Below are 23,541 nucleotides of genomic sequence, written 5' to 3' on the forward strand. Positions count from 1 at the left end.
AAATGGTGACTTTGCGATTGCTTTTAATGGCAAAGTCGGGGTAACAGTGAATGAATACTCATCTCAATTCTGTATGGTGTTCAGAGGAGATGCTGGGAGTCACCAGATGCTAGCCTCAATCCCTTTGGCTCTGCTGTCTTACCAAATCTGAAGACAATTTGGGCATTAGGGAGTTGAGGTCAAAAGAGTTGGCATACATCCTGGCTCCCGCACCGCATTTTTAAAGATGAACGAATCTAGCAAGTGAGCACCATCTTGAGGATGGGTTCTCTTGTCATTAAGAATTTTTTGCTAAAGGACTTCTTTGCACGATTGGAGTCAACTGACATTTTACCCAACTTGAGGGAGAGACACACTCACCATTAGAGTTGGACATGTGTTATGTTTAATTGGGCATGCCCTTGAGGTTTATGACTTGCTTCTGGAGGACCTTTGCAATGAGGAACTCCCATCATTGAGCAATGCATGCAAGAAGAAATGGGCAAAGTCTTTCAGGCAAATTGAGAGGTATCAGAGTGGTAGGTCAAGGAAGGACTGAGGTCAAGGTGGATCCTACCCCTTTCCCAAGTGCTTTGCTGTCCAGGCCCAATTTCATTCTGTGCGAGGAACCCAAAAGCAATACAGCACGCAGTGGCTGTCCACGCCATCCCCTCACTGACACAAAAAAAGACATTTCTACAAAGAAAAAGCATGAAAGTATGTTAACAGGGCAAAATGTCTGTGAAAAACATTATCCATTTATATTATCACATTCCATGTCAAAATTCTGTAATAAAAGGCCTCTCACGGCTCTTAAAAGCATTCAAAGAAACAATTGACTTATCTATGCAAATGTCAAATGAATTAAGAGAAAACAAAAACCAAAAGCGTTTGAAAGTAGATTTTAATACAACTACAAAGAGTGGAGGACTTTAATCGGGATCCTTTATACAAAGAGCTGAAAAAATAGTTGACCTTACCACACTTCACTCTTGCATGGTGCAATAACCTCTTCCTTGAAGAGGCAGTTACAGTCTCATATTTTGCCTTAATGAGCAGTTAGCGCATCTAGCCAGTTGTAGTTTAATCAATCCTTTTTACAGCAGGAGAGTATTACAAAGGTTTGATTTATTCGATTAAACATATTCCCATTCTATTCAACATGAACTGCAGTTAAAAAAAGAAAACACCGCAATTGTCCTCGGACAGGCTTTGTAAAATTTATTATTCTGGTAACAGAGAGAGGGTTATAGTAGGGCTCTTATTAACTGTGGGACTACTGGTATTTTATTGGAAAGTGGTCTGGCATTTAAACGTCTTGTGATGGGAGAGTGAAAATCGCCTTAAACATATCAACTCCCTGTCCCACAAGGATTAGTTACTTACCTGTAATCCTAGTTCTCTTCCAGGGGTATCCTCATCAAAGTCATAAGCATAAGAATATTCCCGCCCATGCGCGGGATCCCGGAAACAGTATATTATATGTGCCCCACATATATATATCCATACATATATACCTATATGTATACACAAGCAACTGCAGCCAATAAACACTAGAGCTGAAACATGCTGTAAGGAATTTCCGCTATACATAAAAAAATTGCATTATACACACGAGAAACAACTTTATAACTTGTTTAGAAACTGTTTTAATGCTCAGAAAACAGCAGAAATTCTTATAAATCACTGAAAGCATAGGAAGCTCCCAGGCTGCATTGCAAATACCCAGTCTAAAAAGACTGAAAAGCTAACTAATAGCTGCATAGCAAAAAACTGACACCGTGCCTTTAAGGCACACCTGACCCCCAACTTCCCATCATGCCTCAGGGTAGGTCAGTTGTTCTTTGCGGAGACTGAAAAGTCATGGCACAAAGAAATAATAACCTCTGAAAACTATCACACCTTTGCCCGGGGAGGCGGGAGGGTTGCTTATGACTTTGATGAGGATACCCCTGGAAGAGAACTAGGATTACAGGTAAGTAACTAATCCTTCTCTTCCAGGGGATCCTCATCAATAGTCATAAGCATTTGAATAGAATAGCGAGCCTCACCTCAGAGAGGGAACAGTATGCTCAGATAGACCCAGCTACCCAAACAGGTTCCTCAAGGAGGCTTGGCCTACTTGGGCATCCGCCCTGGAATCGGATTCTAGGCAGTAGTGCCTGGTAAAGGTATGAACCGATTTCCAGGTGGCCGCCTTGCAAATCTCTGCCATTGGAACGTCATGCAAGAAAGCTACTGTGGCCGCTTTCCCCCCTAGTAGAATGAGCCTTAGGGGCCAAAGCTAAGGGCCTTTTCGCCAGCTGGTAGGCTAGGGTAATGCAGGAAACAATCCATCTGGAAATGGATCTTTTAGCTGCTGGGAAGCCTGTTCTCATGGAGCCATAGTTGACAAATAGTTGATCCGTCTTCCTAATGCCTTTGGTACTTTCTAGGTAGAATTTAAGTACCCTCTTGAGGTCTAAGGAATAAAGCGACCGCTCAGCTGGGGTCGCTGGGTTCGGGAAGAAGGATGGAAGAGAAATGGACTGATTAATATGAAAATCAGACACTACCTTAGGGAGAAAGGATGGATGTGCCCTCAAGACCACTTTGTGCTGGTGAAAAACTGTGTAAGGCTCTTTAGTACACAGCGCCTGGATTTCGCTTACTCTGCGTGCCGATGTAATGGCTACCAGAAAAGCGGCCTTCCAAGACAGATGCTGCAAGGAAGCTCTGTGGATGGGCTCAAAAGGGGGGCCCATCAATTTGGACAATACTAAGTTCAACTCCCACGGAGGAGAAGGGTTTCGAACAGGGGGGTAAACTTTCTTCAACCCCTGTAAGAAGTCCTTGACCACCTGCATCTGGAAAAAAGAAGGTTGATTGGGAGACCTCCTGTACGCTGTAATGGCAGACAAGTGGACCCTGATTGATGCATACTTTAAGCCTGATCTCGCTAAGTGCAGACGGTAAGGGAGATTGACATCCTCCTGCCCCTTCGTAGGATCAAGGTGATTCTCTCTACACCAAATGAAAAACCTCTTCCATTTAAACACATAAGATGCTCTTGTGGAGGGTCGCTTCGCTTCTTTCAGAATATGCATGCAATCAGGCAGCAGACCTAAATGTCCGTATTGCAGGACCTCAGGAGCCATGCTGTTAAGTTCAGTGAGGGAAGGTTGGGATGCAGAATCCTCCCGCCCATCTTGGACAGCAGGTCCGGCCTGCAAGGCAGTCGCCTGTGAGGTCGCACCGACAGATGGAGAAGGTCTGGGTACCACCACTGGCGCGGCCAGTCCGGAGCTATGAGGATCATCTTCATGTCGGATCTGAGCAGCTTGGATACCACCTTCGGAATCAGAGGCAGGGGCGGAAAGGCGTAGGCAAATGTCCCTGACCAGTCCATCAAAAGAGCATTCCCCCTGGCCCCTGGACGGTGGAATCTGGACGCAAAGGCGTGGCATTTTGAATTTTCGTCGTCTGCAAACAGATCGATTTCTGGACGACCCCAACAATGGAACAGGTCCGCCACCACTTCGTCGTGTAGCACCCAGTCTGGCTGATCTTTGAAGTGCCTGCTGAGTGCGTCTGCTTTGAGATTCAACTCCCCCGGAAGGTGCACTGCCACTACCGAGAGGTTCCGGGCGAGCAACCAGTGCCAGATCGCCTGTGCCTCCAGGGAAAGAGGACATGACCGAGTCCCGCCCTGTTTGTTCAGGTAGAACATGGTCGTGGTGTTGTTGGTCTGCACCAGGACTGAATCGGCCTTGATTGCAGGGAGGAACGCCTTTAGAGCAAGGTGGACTGCCCGGAGTTCCAGCATATTTATGTGGTAACCCTGCTCTTTTGTACTACCACCGACCCTGTATCTGGAGGCACCCCATGTGGGCCCCCCAACCTTGCAGCGACGCATCTGTCACCACCGATTGCACCGGAAGTGGCTGGTGAAAAGGGACTCCCACCATCAGATTGTCCTGCCGAGTCCACCATGCCAGGGAAGATTTCACCACCTGGGAGAGAGAGATTTGATCTACCCAACGGCCTGTGGACTGATCCCATTGGTCCTCTAGAGCTTGCTGCAAAGGTCGCATTCGCAGTCTGGCGTTGGGAATGAGAAAAATGCAGGACGCCATGGATCCCAGCAGAGATGCTACCTGCCGGGCTGACGGCCTCTGCATCTGCTGCATAAGCCTGCATTTCCGCTTCATTGAAGACAGTCTCTCCCCCGAAGGATACGCTCTTCCCACGCTTGTGTCCAGAACGGAGCAAGGTAGTGGATGGTCTGAGTGGGCTGCTGCACAGACTTTGCCATGTTGACGTGAAGGCCGAGAGCGTGCAACTGTCTCAGACAGGTCTGGAAGTCTTTCCTCACCTGTTGCTGGGATGGCGCCTTCAGCAACCAGTCATCTAAGTAAGGGTAGACGAATAGACCCTGCTTGTGTAGGCAAGCCGCCACCACTGCCATACATTTGGTGAAGACTCGCGAAGCCGACTTGAGCCCGAATGGAAGGACTTTGTACTGATAATGCTTGCTTCCGACCACAAACCGCAGGTACCTGCGGTGATGTCTCGCAATTGAAATGTGGAAGTACGCATCTTGGAGGTCCACCGAACACATCCAATCCCCTACTTGCAGATGTGGACATATTTGATGAAGCGCCAACATACGAAACTTCTCCTTGACGATGACTTTGTTTAGGAGACGAAGGTCCAGAATCGGCCGAAACTTGTGCTCTTGATCTTTTTTGGGCACAAGGAAGTACCGGGAGTACACTCCTTTTCCGATTTGCGAAGGAGGAACTTTTTCTATGGCCTGTTTTAGCAGAAGGGCCCTCACCTCCTTTTGGAGCAGCTTTAAGTGGTGAGGACGGGACTTTTTTGGCGGTATGTCTTTTGGACGCGCTCGAAAACGTAGCGCATATCCATTTCGCAGTATATTCAGCGATCTTTTGTGATGCTGTCCCACTCTGCCAGATGTTGTGACGCACTTCCCCCCACTGGAGTGGGCAACGGTCGTAGAGAAAGCCACAGCTCATGACTTTCCTCCTCCTGTGGTAGTGGAGGACTGCTGCTGGTGTCCACCTCTGCCCCTGGTGGACTTTCCGCCTCGAAACTGCGATTTGCCTTGGGTGTTACTCTGAGACCACTGAGGGGTTTGAATTCTCTGTTGAGGCCCCTTGCGTTGGGTGAGTCTAAAACGGCGCTTGAATTCTTTTTTCTTCTCCAACCCCACAGCTTTGAGGGTGTCCAGTTCAGTTTTCATGCGCCCCATTCTCCTCATCCGTGTGAGTGCCGAAGAGGGAGGTGCCCGAGAACGGGAGTTTTAAAATCCGTTGCTGCGCATCTGGCTTGAGCCCTGTCAGCCGCAACCAGGACGACCTCCTGGCGCATACGCCGTGTGTGTAAGAATGGGCTGAGAGCAGCGCACCATCCGCCGTCGTGCTAATCGACTGATTAGCCACCAGTGAGCCTTCAGTGACTATTTCCTCGAAGTCCTTTTGGTCCTCCTTTGGGAGCTTGGACTTGAACCGCTCCATAGAGTCCCAGAGAGCCCTATCGTATCTGCCCAACAGCGCCGCCGCGCTGGAGATCTTGAGGGAAGCCGCTGCGGACGAGCAGGCCCTGCGCCCCCAGGAGTCCTGGGTTCTGCTCTCCTTATCCGGAGGAACGGAGAAGGACGCCGATACAGCCTGACCCTTTCTTGCAGCCGCCACTATTACGGAGTCCGCAGGAGGGTCCATTTTTACAAAGACAGGATCAGAGGTAGCCGGCTTATATTTTTTGAGGATACGAGCCGGAACCGCTTTGACGGTCGCTGGGGTGAGGAAGGTGTCCATGACAGGTTCCATGATCCCTGGGACCAGAGGCAGCAGTGGACGAGAGGCAGACTTCTGGTGAAGTGTTTAGAAAATCACCGACGTGGTGACTTGGGGGACTGACATCTCAATCCCCAACTTCTGTGCCCCCCTCTGCAGCACCTCATGGTAGGTGTTGATGTCGTCTATGGGCGAGACCCTGGACACTGGGCTGCCCGATAGCGTGGGTGAATAGTCCCTTATGGAGGACCTGGTGGACGAGGAAGATGACGTTGATGGTGACCTCCGATCCCGGCGATGATCACGAGCCCGTGATCCGGCTGAACGCCCCTCCCGCCTGGGGGAGCGCGATCTGCGTCGCCGGCTCTCAGGCGACTTCTCACGTGCTGGCCTGGGAGGACTTGCTCTGTCCACTGCCTCCACCAACCGTTGCAGCGGAGAGTCATGCACTTGACTGACATATTCCCGCAGTCTCCTTGTAGCCCCTGAGTTCTGCCAATGATGTGCTGGCAGCAGCCATCTGGGCGACAGTCGTACCGCAGAAATGGTCCCTTGAGCAGACTCTCGTGGAATTGCCAGTCGTGGAGATGCCCCTGAGCGTGAGGAGGAATGGCGCGAAGCGGACTCCGTCACCAGGACCACTGACCTGTCCGAGGCCTGTCTCGACGTCGAGCGTGGTCTTGACGTCGATCCGTGGCTTCGCCTTCTTTCTCGCCGGGACTCCCCTCTTCTCGACGTCGAACGACGCCTCGACGTGGACCGGTGGCCATGTTAAGCCGGCGAAGAATGCCGCCTCGACGTCGAACGGCGGTGTGAAGCCGACGACGGAGGCCCTCTCTCCCTCGACGCCGAACGCCGTCTTGACGCCGGCGGAGATGCTGCCACTCTAGACGTCGACGTGGATGGTACCCTCGACGTGGATGGTACCCTCGACGCCGATCGTCGTCTGGATGATGCCGGCGGAGGACTCTTCCCTCTCGACGTCGATCGCTGATGGAGTCGCGACGACGGAGGGGATCGTGCCCTCGACAGGGGGGTGACACTCCTCGACGCCGATCGTCGCCTGGTTGAGGACGGCGGAGGTTCCCTGCTCCTCGACGCCAATCGTCATCGAGATGACGACGGCGGAGGTTCCCTGCTCCTCGACGCCGATCGCCGTCGGGTTGACGACGGCGGAGGATCTCTGCTCCTCAACGCCGATCGTCCCCTGGTTGACGACGGCGGAGGTTCCCTGCTCCTCGGCGCCGATCGTCGCCGGGTTGACGACGGCGGAGAGGCTCTGGTTCTCGACGCCGATCGCCGCCGAGTTGACGATGGCGGTCTAGACTTCGACGTCAACGACGTACCTGCTCTCGACGGCGAGCCCGCTGTCTAAGGTCTCTTCATGGAAACATGACCTATCGGAGGATCTTTTCTCAGCGCCGGTCCCGACGCTGAGGTGGAAGGACGAGAGGACTTGCTTCTAGATGCATCTCTAGGCCTCTTGGAGCCCTTCCTCACCGGAGATCGTCCTCTGGATGGTTGTGCCAGGCCATAAATGCGAATTCGCTCTCTGTCCTTCAAAGTTCTCTTGGACAGGCTCTGGCAGTGAGGACATGTCTTGGAATCATGATCCTCCGGTAGACACAGGATACAGACCCCATGAGAGTCAGTCCTGGCCTTCTTCTTGCCACAAGCAGGGCAAGGATCGAAAAGAGATGGCATTTTAAGGTAGAAAAAATGCCCAAGACTGCCTAAAAAAGACAGCCTCCTACTTCTTTAGATGTAAAACGTCGAAGTATGGGAAAAAACAGTTGAAAAACAGACAATATTTTCTGACAAACTCAGAAAAAAGTGGAGCTCTGTTGCCAGGATGCTTCCAGAAGGAGCCGGAAAGAACAACTGACCTAACTGCCACCCCTGAGGCATGATGGGAAGTTGGGGGTCAGGTGTGCCTTAAAGGCACGGTGTCAGTTTTTTGCAATGCAGCCTGGGAGCTTCCTATGATTTCAGTGATTTATAAGAATTTCTGCTGTTTTCTGAGCATTAAAACAGTTTCTATTATAATGTTGTTTCACGTGTTTATAATGGAATTTTTTTATGTAGAGCGGAAATTCCTTACAGCATGTTTCAGCTCTAGTGTTTATTGGCTGCAGTTGCTTGTGTATACATATAGGTATATATGTATGGATTTATATATGTGGGGCACATATAATATGCTGTTTCCGGGATCCCGCGCATGGGCGGGAATATTCTAATGCTTATGACTATTGATGAGGATCCCCTGGAAGAGAATGACATTTATCAAACTTCTCATGCTAACACCTCTGGTCTGCTGTGGTAACTTTCCAGGAGTCCTCGGGCAATCAAAAGATTACTAGCCGAATTTTAACAACTAGAGCCTTTTAACCCTCACTTCCAAGGCTTACTCTACAGTTGAACCCAAAACTGAACCCAAAGAATACACCTTTACCACTTGACTCTCAGGGTAGATATGCAGGGTATTTATTATAAGGGTTACACAGGAACATGGTGTGGGGTAAAGACTCAGAACTCAGACATGCAATTAATAAATCATTGTCCAGTAAGTGCTTATAGATTAAAAAAACATGAAATCACCGTACACAGCTCAATACTGTACATGAAATGCAGCAGGCAAAAGAGACACAATTATAAATGGTGGAAATTGCTGGGGTATGGAGATAAACAGCACTAATTGAAGGCTGCTGCCAGACTCCTACAGGTAAGGATTCTGTCAAATGAGGGGGGGTGCTAGGTGGCGCACGAGCGGAATGGCCGCCATTGTGAGAGGCTCCCGCAGTCCGGCGAAAACATCCTACATTTATCCTGTCCCGGCGATGATTTCAACTTAAAATACTGCGGTACAGAGAAGCGCAACATACAGAGAGCGAGCGACGCTAGGTTTGGAGAGATCTGAGGCGGCGGGTAGCCGCTGCCGTCTTGAAGTGGATCCGACCGAGTTGCGGTCCTTAGTGTCCTAGAGCTGCAGCGTGGACTTGGCGCCTACGCAAGTGCCGTGGCTCCCACGAGGTGTGCAGGCCGCAATGACGGTGGGCACAGAGTGGTGAGACCCCAAAGCGGCACGGCTGCATTCTGGCTAGGAGAACAGCATACACACAACAGGTAGCAGTTAGCTGGAGCGGCACTGATGCACATGAGAGAGGCAATGGTGTGAGGGAAAGTTTCGGCGCTACGTGCTGCACGGATGGCGGACCGGCCATGGGCGGTAAGGCGGGCGCAGAGAACAGAGTGTTCACATGATATATTTGAAAGACACGATTATATAATGGGTGTGAGGCAGGCGCTGCTGAGCTGAAGCAGAGGAGAGCGGCCAATAAAGAAGGCACCACATAGGCGCTTATTACTGCGCGGATGGAGGCCAGCCATGAGCAGTTGAGCGGGCGTTGAGCGGGCGTTGAGGCATCCTGAGTGCTTGGCGGACCTGGGCTGGAGAAACAACGCATAACGCCCCATAACTTGACGTGGATTGGGCACTAAGGCAGTGTAGTGCATGCGGAGAGCTCTGTATTGCTGATGATGTGATGTGATATGAAACACTTGCTGTGAGCCTGCTGTCGTGCATATTTGGAAGTACTGGGTAGCTGAGCTCTGCACTCCTACGCGCTGCACAGGAAGGATCACAGCTTTTGGTTCGGTGCTAAGAGAGATCATTAGCTGGCTGCCACTCTTGCTTTTCATCACACATTGTAATTGGTCTCCACTGCGCGCTAAACGATGGGTAAGCCTGATGCGCGCCAACCGCGCCTTACCTTTGACGCAAAGAAGAATACTCGGCAACAAATGGCGGAGGCGGACAATGGGGCTGAAGGGTCGCAACAAGAACTGCAATCCTCATCGGGCGAAGACATGAAATCAATTCTGCTAGAGGTGCGACAGGGCTTCGCTAACATTGCGGATAAATTGGACATGCTGACTTTGCACATGGACGCAATAGTTCGTAAAATAGATGGGCATGAGGCACGTATAAAAGACACTGAGCAGCGGATATCAGAGGTCGGAGGATACTACGGCCCACATTCAGACCACGGTCACGCCGATGGATAAGCTACTAAAAATCATAGCTGCCAAGAATGAGGACAGAGGCGAGAAAGAATAATATCCGCATACGGGTAGAATGGAGGAGTACATTGAAAGATTGCTGAAAGCGGTGGTAGGGACGGAATTACTCTCCCCTCACTTCATTGTTGAAAGGGCTCACTGTTCCCTCGGGCCATAGCCGCCTCCCAGAAGGACGCCCCACCCTATCATTGCACGCTTTTTGAACTATAGGGATAGAGACGTGGCTCTGAAGGTGGCAAGAGAGAAACAACAGCTGCACTTCCAGGGTGTGCCTTTCACCATGTACCCCGATTTCACTGCCCACGTTCAGGAGGAGCGGCAAAAATTTCTCCCTGTAAAGCAAAAGTTGAGACAAGCCCAAATTGATTACACTTTACTTTATCCAGCGCGCCTCTGGATCACAGATCAGAGGGAACAAACAATCTATACAAAGCCTCAACAGGCTGAAGCATTCCTCAAGCAGCTCAAGAGACGTACGAACACAAGCACCACACCAGATGGCTCACCAAGAGCGTGTTCGCCGAACATGGAATGATGTATATTGAACTGGATGACTAATTGTTGCTCTTTCTTGTCAATTAACAAAGACACAACAGGGCTTCAGCACGGTGGGCACTTACAAGACAAGCTCCCGGAAACTTGGAGCACAAGATGCAAGGGGCGGGACGCGCCCCTAGGCTGGGACACAATGCTCACAGGCGACCGGACACCCTTGACGCCTATCCAGGGGCTTGATTGGTGCTGCAGGCAACCTGGTACGGCGGGAGGTACCCATGGGCCACCAAGCAGCCTTTCCCCAAACGGGAGATCCCCCATGTTATTCTTTGGTTGTTTCTGTTTTCTTCTTATTCTTTTTCTTTAAGGTTTTCTCTGTTATTCAAGCGGAGAGGTTTGTAGTAAGGAATCGGTTACTGGGTATTAGGGAGGTGGGAGGGCTACAGGCAACTGGCATGATTGGGATGCTTCAGTGGGGGGGTGGTAGGGGCAGGGGTCATTGATTACTTTGGCAAGCATGACATGCAATATATTTTATAGAAATGTAACTCTCTAACTAAGAAATCAACATTTTGTATAACTTTGCAATATAGCAGATGTTTTAGTATGGGACGACATAGTGGCCCTGGAGGATAAGTCCCTGATAAAGGTGATGTCTTGGAACGTCAGGGGCCTGGGGAACACAAGAAAGCTCAGACAGATTCTAGCGTATCTAGACAGGCAACAGATAAACATAGCTTTGTGGCAAGAGACGCACATTGACCCACAAACCCCAGTCACGTTTGCTAACAGGTGGGCGAGTAGCAGAATCTTCTCCTCTTATTCCTCATATGCTCGAGGCACAGCTATACTAATCAAAAAGCAGATGCCTTTTGCACTGGCGGGGGCGCTGGAGGATCCCCAGGGAAGATACATCATAGCATGGGGGCAGTTGGGCAGGGACTCGGTCACAATAGCAAATTGTTATGGTCCGAATGTAGATACCCCTGAGTTTTTTACTAACATATGGGGGAAAATTGTGAATATAGGATCCACCCAAATAATATGGGGAGGTGATTTTAACGTAGCCCTAAACCCAGCTTTGGATAGGTCTAACACTGCTGCGTCTCATTATAACAACTCCCAAGCGGCATTACAAGGAATAATGGAAGAAGGAGGTCTAATAGACAGTTGGCGCTACACGCACTCACTTCACATCTTACACAGGGACGTGGGCCCGCATTGACTACTGTCTGCTTTCAAGGGGGCTGGGTTCGTCAATCCGGAATGTTGTGCATCCTGCTAGAACGTTTTCCGATAATTTTCCTGTGAAACTCTCTCTCACGCCTCCAGGATACGACAAGCCAAGACCTGATTGGAGGTTGCAGCCTAATGCTTTGCTAGATGCGGTGTTTCAACATGAACTGGGGGAGGAGATAAAAGACTTCTTCATGCGTAATAAGGGGTCAGTGGACAGTGTGGAGGTGATAATGGAGGCCTTTAAAGCCAGAATTAGAGGGTTTTGCATCTCCAAGAGATTTGGTGTGCTGCGGGATATCCAGGGAACGCTTAGAAAATTGGAACAGGAGTTGAGGGGGCTTGAGGTACGGATGGGGAGGGGAGAAATGGGACAGGTGCAACAGGAGTTCAGGGGGAAACTGACGGAATATGAAGAAACTGCGGCGAGGGAGGCGAAGCTCAAGGGACGGTATTGGATGGCCCGCAGATATGGTGAGGGTGAGAGGCTAGGCAGGGCTTTGGCTGAAGTGACTAGGTGCCCTCGCTTTTCCACTCAGATACTGGAAATTATGGGATCTGACGGGACAATGCAGCGAGATACGGCCAATATACTTGACACATTTATTACACATTATAAAACGCTATACACTACACAGTGCCATGGGCCAGTTGAACTGGACAGCTTCATGGGGGATGTAGTGCTTGGTCGGCACAGTGATACACAGAGGGCATTTTTGTGTTTACCTTTCGAGTTAGATGAAATTAGAGAGGCAATAATGCAACTGAAAAATGGGAAAGCACCAGGCCTGGAAGGCCTCCCCGTTGAATTGTATAAGAGCTATAGTGACGTCATGGCACCTGTTCTTAAGGAAGTATACGAGGAATCCTTGAAAGTTGGTGTACTTCCCCCTCGATGAGGAAGGCGATGGTCACATCCCTCTTGAAGCCTGGCAAGAATGCTAGTTCCTGCAACTCCTACAGACCGTTGTCACTTATAAACTGCGACACGAAAATATTGGCTAAAGTACTTTCTAACCGGCTAATGGATAAGCTTATACTTCCAGATCAGTCTGGTTTTGTCCCTGGGCGGGCCACCACCCATAATCTCCGCACCCTATTCTCGTTGCTCGAGAATGTAGCAATTGAATTCCCGCTTGCTGCAGTCTTTTTAGATGTCACCAAGGCATTTGATTCAGTGGAGTGGGATTACCTTTTCGGTGTGTTACAGCGAATGGGCTTTCCTCCGTTATTCATTTCCTGGGTCAGATTATTATACCAACAACCCACTGCCAAAGTGTTGATTAATGGTCATCTCTCCCCTGTGTAGTCTATCTCGAGGGGTACACGGCAAGGCTGCCCGCTGTCCCCACTCCTTTTTGCCATAGCGATTGAGCCATTGGCCTCTAGGCTACGTCAGTGCCACCAAGAAAAGGCGTTTCGCTGCTGCTTACGGCAAATTCTGATTTCATTATACGCAGATGACGTGACTTTATATGTTCGGGATCCACAACAGAATATCAACCCTTTATTGCGGGATTTCATAGTGTTTGGCAGATTATCCGGAGTCAATATCAATTGGGGGAAGTCTCAGATATTCCCTCTCACGCCAGCGGTCCCTAGATTCGCGCTCGACTTCCCGCTAGAGTTGTGTGACACCGACCTTCGATATCTGGGCATACAGGTGACCAGGGACAGGGAAAACACCATACAGCTAATTATGGCACGGCTTGTACACGACTCACCAGCAATGTTACTCACTGGATCTCCTTACCTCTCTCGTTTGCAGGTCGGGCATCACTAATAAAAATGGTCATTCTCCTGCAGTTTCTTTATCTCTTTTTAAATATCCCTTATAACCCTGGCTCCTTTTTATGTCTCGCCTGCGAACGCAGCGCGAAGCGCTGCTGTCCGCAGCGAGATCTATTGTTGCTGACTTGCCTCGGAAGTGGGACAAGAGATGGGCACGCGCAAGGCTTTTGGCGGATTTGAGCCGGTGTACGTGCACGTGAACACGCACGTGCACACATGCAATGTGCACATCACCTGTCCCGCTTCCGATAAAATGCCAGCCCCGTTGGAGGCTCCGTGTGGGCTATTGTTGGCGTAAAGTGTAATTCTGAGCAACAATAGCCCACACATAGCCCCCCCCCAGCCCTTCTTTACTCACCGGGCTGCTCTTCTGGGGGTGGGGGGGCTCCTACTCACGGCTGCAGCACTTCTGTTGCGGGGCTTCCCTGCACTCCTGGGAGCCCCGCGCAGCTGTGGTCATCCTCGGCCGCCGCATTCTTCACCCGGGCCCCCTCCTGGGACCCGGTGCTTCTCTTCACTCCGGCCGCCACCGCGGGGCTCTCCCTTCAACATGGGAGCCCCGCGTTAGCACGGCACGCCGGTTTCTGTTTTCGCCGGAGCAGGCCCCGCCTACGTCCCGGGCAAGGGCGCCTGACTTCCGGCTTGAAGACTAGAAGTTAACAAGAAATTTCAATGCCATAGTTCTCGCATTGACGCGAGATTCAACTTTTGACATTTGCAAATAATAACGCCTTTTTATTTTTGTTTTCTTTTTAAAAACCTAAATAAAAGGCATTGTTATTTACAATGTCAATAGCTCAAACTCGCATCAATGCGAGACCTATTGCATTGCAAATGCTTGTTTTTTTTGTTTTTTAAACATTGCGCGCTGAACTAACTAGATTGCTCTGGGGAGGAAAGCAGCCGAGGCTCAAGTGGTCCGTGCTCACGAGACCATACGCTCAAGGCGGGTTCGATATCCCCGACTTCGAAATCTATTACTTAAGTGCGCAAGCACATTATGCCTACTATTGGATCAAACCACCTAGATCTATGCCACAGGTGGCTACGGAAGATTGGCTTGCCGATCCTATACCGTTGAATGGTATTATACATGGTCCTGTCAGATCTCGCACGACTCCACCCAATACGGTCACGTGCATGGTAGACGCCTGGAACCGTGTTTTGGACCTCCTTAATTCCTCTTTTTTATATTCTCCACGACTTCCTCTGTCCTATCATCCATGCATGCCACTACAAGAAAGGATTTAAAACATTGTGTCAACGTATTCATGTTGTCACATGGGGGGACCTCTTTCATTAAGGTTTATTCCGTTCTTCAGACCCCTTATTCCAGGGAATACAATCTTCACCTCTAGATGTTTTCCTATACGTGCGCTTGCGACTGGGGCTCCGGGCGGTTATCCCAGACTAACCGTGGGACCCCATGAATCTCGCCTCGTTACATAATATGCTAGGGTCCACAGATGGGAAACACTTAGTGTTAGGACTCTATAGATGCATACGCGTACAACAAGTAGACGCAATTAGTCCAGCCCGCACACAATGGAATGAGGAATTGGGGAGGGAGGTGACTGATTAACAATGGACATATTGTTGTCTTCAAACCTCACAAATCTCCGCTAGTTGTAGATTACGAGTTATACAATACAAATTTCTCCATCGTCTGTATTACACACCTGTCAAAAAAATATAGATTTAAATTCACTGACAATGATAGATGTGAGAGGTCAGGAGCGGGATTTTTGCATCTGGCATGGGACTGCCCGAAAGTACAACAGTTTTGGGGACAAATATTTGGGGCGCTCGAGAAAATAACAAACAGCACACTAGAAGGAACTCCTTTGTTAACGCTTCTGGGCTATACAGCACACGTACCTAAATCCTATTGGAAATTGCTTGCCATGTCACTTTTGCTGGCCAAGCGAAGGGTGGCCTGCAGGTGGGGTAGGGGTCGAGCCCCGAAGTTCAAGGACTAGTTGGCAGACATACTCTATTGTCAGGAGCAACTGACTGCTTATGCTGAAACACTTCCTCAGGCTTCTAGGCAGAAGGATATATGGGGTCCTTTCCAGAACTATTTACTCAGGCGGGACTTAGATGAGATGGAAACACCCCTCTTACGATATGATGCTCGATCGCTTTGTATATATACCTTTTCGTCCCACAGTGTCCTCCCACCTCTATGCTGTAGAACTGTGCCATGCTACTCACTGTTGTGCTGGACTCATGGAGAGGTATTCCTATTGCCGCTACTGCTTAAAGTTTTGAGACTCAAGTTACCTTGGGGTATGTGGCTGGGATGTTGTTATATGTGTGTTGTATTGTACCACTGATGTTCCAAATGACCTATCACTATATCAGACTTCAATATGTAATTTGCTATGACTATGTACCTTACAGGGTTGTTCCACCAACTGTATTAATATTGCGGAGTAGTATGAGAGAGTACCATACCAGACAAACGCAAGTTAACATGTGGTAATCAACAGCTGTCATGTTGTTATATGTGAGAAAATTACTAAATAAAAGATTTTTTAAAAAAAATCTTTTTAAAGGATTCTGTCAAATGAGTATGAAATAGAGCAAGCTGCCCTGTGGGAAGGGGTGCAATCCTACTTTCAGTTTCTAAGGGCTGCAAAATCAACAATAATGCTGGTAAGGTAAGGCTCTTAAAGTTTAACAAGTTTAGAATGTTTTCCCAGTTCAATCGGCAGCCGGACGCTGGGATGCCTTGTTCTAGCTGCTGTGCATATTCAAATACGAATTGCTGCGACTGGCAGTGTTGGTGACTCAAATGATGACCACTGTCTCTGTTGGTGTGTGTATGCCTCGAATGTCCAAACACAAGCATAAATAGTGGGGGACGTAGGTTCATTGTAGGAAAGAGTGAAAACATGGGATATCACCACACACTGCAGGTAGTGTACAGCTTCCTCCTTCCCAGGATTACAGCGGGTCAACGTCCAGACCCTTACTGCACAGGTCCTCCTCTTCTACGCACCCAAGTGGTTAATGTATTGTTAAGGCCGCTTTTTCTAGTAGTGTGCGACATTTCTGTGTTCCAGTTATCGAACCTGGGTGAGAGAGTGAGCATTCAAAGATTCCAATGCTTGAATATAGAAGTAATTCTCGTCCTTCCCTAGTGTACGGCCCATTGCATTGGCCAATGATGACCCACAGAACAATGACATGGGTTTCTAAACAGTATTTATCCTGGTTTTGCAGGGGTAGATGCTTATTTCATAGATCCATCTCTGGAGCTCATTTCAAGCAGTTCCTGGCATTTTGCTTTTTGGCCCCAGACTAGTAAGAAGAAAGTCTTGATCAGTTACACTTAGAAGAACTAGAGGGTGGATCTGAGTATTTCCATAGCAGAGGAAACGGAGACAAAGGCATGAAGCAGAGAGGTGTTGCTAACCAGCTACTACTAAAACGGTCTGGGGTAAAATATCAGAGGAAAAAGAAGCAAGGTAGGGCATGAACTGTCCCTACACTAGAAAAAGAACCTGTGTCTCCCCTCATTTCAGGAGCTGCTGGTCTACTTCAAAGCTACTCAGGAATGCTCCTATAATCTCTATCCCTACCCGACAGGCTCGCTCAACCTTTTATCTCCTATACCATTCACACTCATCGTAACCAAAATAGTGTTCTGTACCCCATACCGGAAAGGCACTGTACATCCATCCTAACCCACACAAGCAACATAACCATGGCACAAGCACTCTTTTCATATGTTGTATGTAATCCACCCAGAGCAACTTACTCCAACGGTCCATGGGCAGATGGCCTTATATTAATTAACGGGCACTATAGGTCATTATCATAATCCAATTTTAACAGAGATTACATTAGGTGAGATTCTATTCGTGAGATTCTAACTAAAACAGAGGTCCAACTACCAGAGGTCAAATAGCGAAAAACTTTGGATGTTGGATCAAATTTTCCTAACATGTCAGATACATAGAGGGATGTGAAAAATAAAGTATAGCCTCTTTTGAAAAATAAAAATAAAGTATGCTCACAGTATTATTGATGTTAAACACTATTTGGGTGTGTGAATGGTGCATCAGGGGATCGGGGCACTCCTACGCGACATTATTATTTCCTCCCTGGTGTTACAGAGTGCTGTGTGGCCCTATGGGCCACTAGATGGTACTGTGGTTGAGCGATTTCTCTATGGTTCACGACGTGCGATTATGGATTTCCTCAGAATGCTGCACTGCTTACCTGTGCCTCTGCTTGCCTCTGGAGAGAGATGCCTTAATTTTGTGAGAGTCTGTACAGGCTGTGAAGCCTGAATTTACCTTGTGACACCTTGTGCAAGCCAGGGTAGGTTTGCTTGTGTTCTCTACGCCCTTGGGGTCTGTATTGTATTGGCAGGTCTCTCTACCTTGAGGGGACATGCTCCCAGGTGGCGAAGAGAGCTAAAGATAGATGATGGATTCAACCCAGATCTGTGATTTGGGGTGCGCTCCGTCCATCATCTCCTTGTGTTTGCTTTGTTCGCCCTAAGTTGGCAGGGTATGCCCAGACGTCGGTCTCTTGCTCACTTTACCACTGGATTCAAGCTAGCCTGGCTGATGAGGGGTGTTACCTCGAAACCGGCCCCAGGATGCTTATTTCCGGTTCAGGGAAGACCTGGCGTGGCAGTTCGGGCTGGACTGTTCCCATGAGGCACAGGGTCAAGACTGATTTGCATATAGCTGGGTCTGAACCGAGGTGGCGAAGTGAGCTAAAGATCAATGATGGATTCAACCCAGATCTGTGACTGGGGATGAGTATCTGAAAAGCTTCAGCGCTACGTCCATCATCTCCTTGGGTTGACGTAGTTGCCCTTAAACTGTTTTACTTTACAAGGGAGGGTAATGTCCCCGGATCTTGGACCCAGAATGCCTGGTGCAGAGGATGGGTAAATACATGTTGGACCCAGAACAGATCCTCCACCCTAGGTCATCTCAATGAAACCTTCCACAAACGTGGCAAATTATGTCGCAAGCAGAATAAAGACCTGATGGGGAAGGAAACCTGTAGCAGTTTCAGGATGGAATGTCCTTGTCCCTCTTTAGACGGCAAGGTAGCGCAAACCCCAGAGTTGGACCCCAGGATGCCACCTTTTTAGCCAAGTTTATTAAGGATCCAAAGAAGGGATAGATAGATCCTAGCATGTATGCCAGGGCAAGCTTTTAGACACCCTTGGCCCCATTACAATGATCCTGGATATGGCAGAAGATGCCAAAGCTTCAGGTGCCCTCATTTCCCCAGAGACTCTTTCTAGTTGAGCTCAGTGTGCAGTGCTCTTCCTGGTAAACACCAACTGCGCACTATCCACCAAGTGGCGACACTCGTTTCTCATCAAGGTGGGTCCCAAGTAAGGGGATTTGGCAGATTCAGAAGCCCGAGCTGTGGCCCAAGGGGAACTGTGAGGGAACCCTTTATTAAGGGGTTCGGACAATTTGTAAATACTTTATCATTAGACAAGGCCCAGTCCTCTATTAAGCGGGTGTTCTCCTACCAGATTTTTCCATGGGCCGGTTGAGGTAGGAGCCTCTCGACATGCCAGTCCTTCCCAAATTCCAGAGGGCAAGGCTCCAGGCACCGGCAGTTCCAGGACCAAACCCGCTATGGAAATTTCTACCCAACCCGCAGCAGACGGTCAAGAGGCCGAGGTTTCAGAGGGGCTGAAGCTGCCTCAAATTTAGTTAAGTGTCTCGCCTTCCCTCTTACGAGGGGGGGGGGTGTCAGCTGGCAAATTTTTTACATGTTTTGGGGATGCTCACGAGCGATACCTGGGTCTTACAGACTGTTCAAAGGTTCCACAGAGTTTTGCAGAATACCCTGTCAGGAGACACGCCCCAGACCTATTAAGTTTTCAAGACACGAGGCAGACTTGGTGAACGCAGAGGTTACCTCATTCCTGGGGAAAAAAGCCATCGGTCTTACTTCTCACCCACAGTTTCATCAGCAATATGTTCTTTATCGACTAGGCAGGCGGAGACCAGCATCCGGTTCGGAATCTGCACTAATTCAATCAGTGGCTGGTCCCATGCACCTCCTTCGATAGAAGCTGACAGCTGGGCGGCACACGAATAACCTCAGCAGGAGTCTATAAGTACCTAGGTGTTTACATTGATAAAGAAGGAACATTTGCCCAACACCTAGAGGAGTTTAAAAGGAAGGGGTTGGTGCTAGCATTAACCATGAAAAGTTCAACATCCAAACTACTGGGCCCAACATTAAGCCCCCTACTAAAAGTAGCACAGGCCAAAGTCTTCCCACAATTATTTATGGTAGTGAAGCCTTAAGAGGGAGAGATGCACAAGCATACAGAACCACCTTTAACCTCCCAAACTACACTTCCCCGGCGCACTGGAATTTGGCCTACTGAAGCAATCATGGGCCAGATACGGCACATATATCAACTGCTGGAACAAAATTAGACTATTGGCCCCCAAAACGCTAAATAAACTTCTATGGCAAAATCTTCAGCAGAGGGAGGATTCTCCGGCAAGAAGCTATCTTCAAGAGGCTCAAGCATGCACTGCACTGGACTCTTGGACATTTGGAACACGCAGATCCACCATTCAGCTTTTAAGAAATTAGTGTGGAAATCCTTGAAAAAGATGGCTTTGATGGAAGACAAAGCAGCTTTTTCAGTAAGATCGCATGCCTGGATGACTGAACAACTACAAAGTCTTGGCCCCTCAAAAATATTTCAATCTGGGCTACCCGAAACCACAGAAACTAAAATTCTTAAAACTTTGCCTTGGCTTGATACTGTGCACTCAGAACCTTCCACCATGGAAGAGGGAGCCATCGCGAACATTTTGTAGACTGTGCAAAAATGGCCCAGGCAACATTACCCATTTTCTATACTCCTGTAAGGAGCTGATACAGGAAAGGAGACAGCTGCTAAGAGTCTCCTTAAACCAAAGGAATATTCGCTCAAGGAGACAAGCAGTTTTGGCATGTTTTGAACCAGCATCACCTCAAACTGTAGACTAGTGAGATTCCTAGATGCAGCCGAGAAAAAAATGCCATTGAACACTTAAACTCCACCTAGGCTAAGGGGAAGCCACGACTACGGTGCGCACTCTTAACTATGACACGAGACTGCCACCATTAAGGTCGACCTGTGAAACCTGCATATAAGCACTTGGACCGGGTTCTCAATAACGCCTCCTTTTGGTTAATAGCACCGCCCAGACAGCGTAATGAAGCTGGGCAGAAAGCATAATTTACATTGAGAACTATGTGTATGAAGAACAAAGCAATTTTTATCTGATAGCAATTTATCTGTTTTAACCGTTTTAAGGAGCCATTAATTTTGCAAATATGTAATTATTATCTTATCGTGATTTTATTGTATTATCTGAAATTCGTATTGCAATGGTTTTAAGTAACTATGCAAATGTAATAATAATTCAAAATACAAATCCTTCAAGATGTCTTGTGCCCAGCAGACTGGATGGTCCGACCGGATTTGAAAGATGCGTACCAAGTCAGTTCAATCTTTCCTTCCCCCAGGAGGTTCCTACAATTTGTCTGGCGTCTGCAAATGTTCCATTTCACAACTCTTCCTTTCGATCTGTCTTCCGCCCCGTGGTGCTTCACTAAGGTGCTTTGGCCCGTCATGGTGTTCTTATGGGAGCATGGGGTATGCCTTATCGTATATTTAGACAATCTGCTTCTTTTGGAATGAGAGCCCCAGCCCTGATGTGGCAATTGCAGCAGGCGGTCAACCTGTTGGAAAGTCTTGCTTTTGTGATCAATGTGAAGAAGTCCCTTCTGGTGGCTTCTCAAATGGCGACCTTCTTGGATTTCATCATAGACTCTACCGAGGCCACCCTCAACCTTAGTTCTTGGAAGATATGGAGGCTGTCCTTAAAACTATTGCATTACTCCAATCCATCTACCCCATGTCCAGCAATTCTTCTCAACCCGAATCAGAACCCGCATCAAATGATCCAGGATGGGTCCTTACGTCTGATGGCATGAAGGATTACAGCAGTAGATGGTCGATCCGAGGACTTTCAGTGCACACTGAAGGTCTCTTGTCCAAGGCCTTGTCTGACAGCACGGTCAAACAATACAGGTCTTCTTGGGCAAGATGGTGATGGTGTGTGCGATGGGGTTGTGATCCCGTGGGTGACGAGGTGCTCCACATCTTGAATTTTCAGACCAGCCTGGCCCAAAAAGGTTTGGCATATCGTTCGACTAATATCTTCTAATCAGCAATATCGGCATGGCATTTACCAATGGATGGTTCTCCAGAGGGAGAAACACCCTTTTGTATGCAGACTGCTTTGAGGAATCAGGTTATCCCTACCTCCAGAGCCATGGTAGGCTGAGCTGTGGGATGCTAACAAGGTGCTTAACCATTTCCTATCCTGGCAACCAAATAGGTTTTTTTCACTAAAGGAAATTTCAACTAAGCTGGGAATGCTTCTCTACTTGATATCATGCAGAAGGGTTTTAATGTTAGGGCCCTAAATATTATCGGACAAGTTTTTTGCCCCTACGGGGGTGTCTTTTAAAATTAGTAAACGTACTAAATGTCATACAAGGGTTGTTGAGTACCCAGAGTTTCCTCGAGTCTACTAGGCTCTGTGTGGTGCAGTGTTTGAAAGTCTACGAGGATATGTCAGCCGAGTTTAGACCTCCAAGGGAGAAACAGCTCCTCATTGCTCTACTGAAACCTCACAAGGTGGTTTGTTCACCCACTATCGCCCGTTGGGTGCACTGGGCCATTCAGGAAGCTGGCATAGACCTTAAGAGGTGTGGTGTCTATTCTGCTAGGTTGTGCGATGGACTTCAAGGCTTTCAATCTAGGTGCACAACTAGAGGATATTATGAATGGCGCTGACTGGTCCTTAATGGCTACCTTAAAGAGTTTCTACTTTAAGCCGATCATAGATATGGCTAATTTGGTGGTAAATAAGCTATAAACTAGCATAATCCGAGCCTCCAGTCCTGACATAGAATGAAACATTTCCTAGCTAACGTAACAAAGTTTAAATTCTAGTAAGGACTCCGAGGCAAGGATTATTCCACCCAAAGATAAATGATCTGGGACACCCTCCCATTGCTAGTAAGTAACAAGTTTGTGTTTTGCTTCATAGGTCTCTAATTGCTTGAGTCTAGTTGTTAAAGTTCTTCTCTTAGCACATGGATGCCTCATGCATCTTTGATTGCTGTTCACTGCCTTGAGCCCATTTCTTGTATTGCCTGTATTCATTTGATTCTAAGTGAGGACACTGGAAAGCAGGACACATAGTAAAGGACTGATGATGTGTCTCGCGCAACCGAAGAGTTTTTCTAGGAAAATCTGGAAGATCCTGGCTCCTGATTGGCTATTGGAATTAACTGGACTATGTTGTATGTTCTTTGTTTTAACCAATTTCCCTGTTGTTTCTGGGAAATGTGGTTTGTTAATAGCTTTAACATGGCTGCTGTGAAGAAAGTATAGCATAATCCTCGCCTTCGAGTCCTTATTGGAATTTAAACTTTCCGTTACGTTAGCGAGGACATTTTTCATTCATTTTACTTACTGAGCCAGCCAGCCAGCCAGCACCACAAAGAGATCTGATTTCATACAAGCCGCTCAACAAACTCAGTTTCTTCGTATACTCATTAAGGAGAATTGATTTGATCAGTCTTTCATAGTTCTTAAGTAGACAGCTTTATAATAATGACAACATATGGTTCTCGGAAGACAAAGACAAATAGATTTTGGAAACTTGAAGGGAAAGATCTTGCTGAATTTCAGCAATCTCTTAGAGGACTCACGACCATAAAATGCCTTTCCCAATAAGGATTTCAGACTCAAAGGGACAGTTTCTGGGATCAAGAACAAATAAATTGTGACTATTAAGTTTAAAAAAATTAAAAGAAAGAAAAATAATCAAAATGGTGGCCTGAATTCCAGACTTCCTCAAGCCAGCTTAGTACCAAGGACAATTACCACACATTTTTCCCCAACAATGAAGCAATTTCTGCTCTCGTAAATTTCTAATTTGGTGTAGAAAAAGATCCATAGTGTGGGGCTGCACTGTCCAAACACTGCATCAAGCATATTTTGCAACTTGCAGGCCCATTATTTTAGTTTTTGCAACTGAGCCATAAACTTACAGGTGTGTCTGGATCAATTTTATATTTCACT

The 23,541-nt window shown here is 48.0% G+C and overlaps 1 protein-coding gene across 1 annotated transcript in view; it reads right to left on the reverse strand.

Moving 5' to 3' along the window:
• Positions 1–23,541, reverse strand: part of BAZ2A (bromodomain adjacent to zinc finger domain 2A) — a 1,031,051-nt gene that overhangs the window by 855,930 nt on the left and 151,580 nt on the right. The window lies entirely within an intron of this gene.

This window comes from Triturus cristatus, chromosome 4_2, assembly GCF_964204655.1.
Source record: "Triturus cristatus chromosome 4_2, aTriCri1.1, whole genome shotgun sequence".
Classification (NCBI taxonomy): Eukaryota; Metazoa; Chordata; class Amphibia; order Caudata; family Salamandridae; genus Triturus; species Triturus cristatus.